Here is a 4583-nt window from a genome sequence, read left to right on the forward strand (position 1 = left end):
TGCTGAACTGGGATCTCCAAATGGGATCTCCTACAGGCTTTCTGTTCCCCCACTGAACAGCCAGCCCCGTTTCCTTCCACCGTGGTTGTCCCTCCAGCTGAGATTCCTCCTTCACAGCAACCTTGAGCAAGGGTATTCCCATTCGAGCATGTGCTGCCACTTGGCTTCAGCTCCCCCTCAGGCAAATGCCTACAGACAGCCCTCATGCATAGACTGGTGTCTACGAAGAGAGAAACACAGTTCCCTAAAAAGAAACGTGGTGGCCCTAAAAAACAAATGCTTCATTTTGTCCTTTAAAAATGTGCATCTGGACCCATTCTGGATTATATGCAGGGATTACAAAGGGATCTCAGGGCTCTGCGCCTGAGCCACATGGATGTCCTGGGGCCCTGAAGGAAGAGGCGGAGAAGACGGAGGCAGCAGTGGGTTCCCCTGACCCTGCACGGTCAGTCGCCAGGAGGAACCAGAGGCCTGATTCTGCCTCCCCAAAGCGCCTGCCCGTGCTTTGTCCATGCTTAGCACAATGAGCATCCCGGGATGGGCAGGGGTAGGAAAGGAAGGGCAGCGACACGGCAGCATACAATGGAAGGAAGCCCCTACCGAGGGGCAGCCCGCTTGCTCTCAGGGTTGAGAGCCTCCTCCACACCCTCATTTCAGATTGCACCCACACCCCACCGCAGCCAGGAGAGGTCAAGGCCGGGCCCGGCCCGAGGAAACCAAGTTAAAATCGGTTCTGCTGAGACACCGGAGCAGACAGGGCATTGCAATCGCCAGTTTGGATTCAGTGGTACAGAAGAGGTGGTCTCTGGGTGCATCTGCACAGGAAGGGGTACACCCCAGGGAGTCAAACCCTGCACGCCCACTGTCCGAGGCTTTCTGTTCTCACCGGCAGCAAGCCGCATTACAGCACGCAGCCCCGACAGAGGGCTGTACAAAGCATATCGTGAAAAATCAGTCTCTACCCTTTACCCTTTGCAGGGTCTTCACAGCTTGTGTAGATCCCCTAGCTCTCATAGGGCTGCTTCTCAAAGTGCTTTACCCAAGCAGCTCAGTATCACGGTCTCCACGGATGGAGAAACTGAGGCCTGGGGGCATGCGACTCCCCCAGGATGGCTCAGCAAGCCAGTGGCAGAGTTGGGATTAAAACAGCAGGTTCCCAGTGTCTACCCTGGCTGCTTCCTCTGCTCCCAGCAGCTCCTGCCTGCCCTCCACCCCCAGCCCAAAGCCCACTAAGCAAGAAAAATCAAAGGGGTGGTATAAGCGCTGTTACACTGAAGGATGGTACCCAAATGAAAGGGAGGATATACCCAAAGCCGGACACTGTGAGAGAGTGGCTCTTCGAGGTCTGAGGCTGGGCTTTAAGGGTGCAAAGCACTAACCGAGGCCAGGCACAGAGCAAAGACGCAACAAGATACTAGGTATGAATAGTAAGTCAGACAAGAAGGATCCATCAGGACCCAAGAGGACAGCCACCCTTTGGAAGGGGAGCCAGGCTGTGAAATCCCAGGGGAATCCCGACGCCTGCCCATGCCTCAGTTTCCCCCATCGGAAAACCTGGGATGATTCCTGCCCATGACTGCTGGAAGCAGGGAGAGGACCATTCGTGCTCCAGAGCACGTCCAGAAGATCAAAACAGAAGATGTTATACATAAAAGTTGCATGGGTCGAGGTCTGTGAGCAGCCCATCTTGCAGGCTTTGGCTCCTGGGAGCCCGAATCGCTCCTGAAAGCGGGATGTAACCTCCTAAGTCACTTCGGCTCCGATGACCTTCCCTACTCTTTAGCCCTGGCCTGCTAGGGATTGAAGGACCTCGAGTCCGGCAGACAAGGAGCATCCGAGCCCCTTTTCACCATCCCTCTCCAAGAGCAATGACTTCATCTCTGCTGCTCAGGGCCTCCCCGCCCCCCGCCGGGCCCGGAGAACGAGCAGCGAAGCCACAAAGGCAGCTGAAAGCTTGGCTTCAGCCGAGCCCTGGCAGTGCCTCGCGTTATTCTTGTGCCATTCAAGGTCACTTCCAGCCCAGCCTGCCCTCCCCCGCCTCCCCGGGGAAAGCCATTGTCAGGCCTGAACAGTTACCAGCGTGAAGAGCTGTGGAAACTCTGCTAATTAGTGTGGTTTCTATTGCTGGGAAGCGAACTGTATCCTCCTCCACGACCACACACATGCACAAGCACGCTCGCCGCCCCCTCCCCAAAACACATCCTCTAGTGCAGGTGGGAGCATGCCAGGCCTCCCCCAGCTACACTGCAGCCATTTCCACCTCTTCCTGCCCTTTCTTTTATGCCAAGGGACATTTACTCAGAGACAGGCCCAACTGCAGCAGTTATAAAGGCCAGGCTGGTCTTATTCCGGCCGTTTCTGCTACAGATGGGGCTGCCTTTCCAACAAGCTGTGCCAGCTAATGGCTTAGGAGTGATGCACAGGCCGAGATAATCATTTCTCCCCAAAGAGGTAGGGTGACGTGTGCTTAAATCACTGCAGCTGGATGCAAGAAGCCTGGGTTTCTCTGCTAGCCGTGCCACAGACTCCCTAGCTGGCCCTGGGCATGTCACTTGCTCCATCTCCGACTCTAAGCTCTCCAGCACTTGGGTCTATTCAGATGGTCAGCCCTTCGAGGTAGGGACTGCATCTCACAAGCAGCACGTGCAGCACCTAGCACAGGGGATGCTAAAACTACAATAATCACGATTACCTGCAAATACCCGTGACAAGATGTCTCAGCTTTCGTACGCGCATCACCTAGGAGGCCATCACTGCTACGCACTGAGGTGGAGAGGGCACGTGGGGAACTCCTGGGGAAACGGAGGCATGGAGAAATTAAGTAACTTGCCAGAAAACACTCTGGGATTCGGCAGCACGAGCAGCCTTCCTCTACCCAGGCGACGGCAGCATTAGGAGAGTCAGACTAGACCCGGCCACATCAGGGCAGACTCAGGCTTCCTGCAGCGAGGCCACACGCGCATGCACCACTGAAGGGATTACAGAGCAAAGCAAAGGCCTGTTATAAAGGCTCACAGGCACTTCCCACCCCATCAGTTCAGCCAGATCTAAGCGCACCTGTGATGGAAGCTCTAGTGTAGAGAAGGCTGCAGCAGCTCCATCCCCATGTCAATGAAGGGGAGCCGTCTAGGGTCTGCTCCCCTCGGGACTCCCTGTTGCTCCTCTGTCCGCTCTCGCCTGCCTCGCTGGTACCGATTCACTGGAGAACAGGAGGCTGCCCGGGCTCCCAGATGCTCACCGTGTCCCTGCCAATTAACGCACTGGCAACATGGGACTTTAGGGGTCCTGTGTGGCTCCAACCTTCCCTTAAACCATGCTCATGCCTTACAGGTATTGCTGATTAACCCTTGGCCCATAGTTTCTCATCTCAAACTGTTCCTCTGGAATCAACTCCAATAAAAAGTGCATGCCGTCCAGTTGCAACATAAGCTCTCAGCCTACCGTGCCTCTTCCTGCCCAGAGCCCTGTTCTCTCAGGCCTTCCAGCTTGCCCATAGCCAGGCTCCCCTCACCATGGCAGTGCTCCTTCCCCTCCAGCCTCCCGGGGCCAGACTGAGTGCTTTGGCTCAGGCCCTGGCTTCTCTCTCATCAAGTCAGGATACCAGGTAGCCCTGGCCCCATCAGTCTCCCTAGTCCTGCTGATCACCCTAGAAACTCAAACCTGCAAGTCCAACAGAGCCCTTGTTGTCCATAGGAGGGCTCTGCCCCATTGCTCTTCTGCAGAGCAAGTAGCTCTGCCCTCCTTCCCGGTATCTGCTTCCTACCCCAGTGTAATAGAGCAGGCCCACCCCATTATAGCGACCCCAATTTCTTCACCTGCTCCAGGCATCGACTACTAAACACAGGGGCAAGTCTGTGGTCGAGATCTCTGTTCCCCTCCCAGAGCATGCAGGAGCAGGAAGACGTGAAAAGACAACTTTTTCACAGCAAGACGAGGGAGTTTTCAGATCTGTTGGGAAGTGGAGGGGCGGGAGGGGAGATGCATGGCCCGTCTGAGAAAGATCATGCCTGGGCTGAAGGTGAAGCTCCAAATTGGGAGGCTTTAGGAATTGATTGATGTGTCTGCAGGTAAATTATAAATGCCACGATTGGAAATCGCATTAAAAGTAGCAAGCAATAAGTTTGATTTAATGCCAAAGGGGTACTCATTAAAGTAAGACAGCTCGTTGCTTCTGGAGGCCCTCCAAGGTCAGCAACTCTTGGGGTGTAGTTAAAAACCGAGCACATTATTGACTAGCTTTGGGTTTTGGCCGGGTCTGGATTTTACTGTGATACAGCGAAGACATTCTTGGATGAGGCTGGGGATGATGAGCTAAGGGCTCGACTGCTTGGTGCACACAGCACTGGGCGAGGTAACTGAGAGCAGGGAGCATTTAGCCGCTGAGGAATACCGTAAAAATCAAACCCTGCGTGCACAAGCATATGGAGCCGTGGCTCTTCTGCAAAGGAGAGAACGGAAGAGGAGAAACAGATGAAGTATGGACGACAACGCGGCCTGGTGCGAGATGGGAAACAATGGCCCCGAGGCTGCAAAAAGAGGGACAATCTAGATTAAGACAGTCCTTCCCTACAGTGATGTCCAGG

At 54.8% G+C, this 4583-nt stretch overlaps 1 protein-coding gene across 3 annotated transcripts in view; it reads right to left on the minus strand.

Annotated features, from left to right (window-relative positions):
• ZBTB47 (zinc finger and BTB domain containing 47) overlaps positions 1 to 4583 on the minus strand; it is a 77373-nt gene that overhangs the window by 54272 nt on the left and 18518 nt on the right. Inside the window, exon 1 of one of the 3 annotated variants that reach the window (XM_006025910.3) lies at positions 2693 to 2770. The exons of the other annotated variants lie outside the window; for them this stretch is intronic. The gene's annotated coding sequence lies outside the window, so the exon portion shown is untranslated. Of the gene's footprint in view, positions 1 to 2692; positions 2771 to 4583 lie in introns of those variants that run through there. 3 annotated transcript variants of the gene reach the window in all.

Source organism: Alligator sinensis, unplaced genomic scaffold (genome assembly GCF_000455745.1).
Source record: "Alligator sinensis unplaced genomic scaffold, ASM45574v1 scaffold531_1, whole genome shotgun sequence".
Lineage (NCBI taxonomy): Eukaryota > Metazoa > Chordata > Crocodylia > Alligatoridae > Alligator > Alligator sinensis.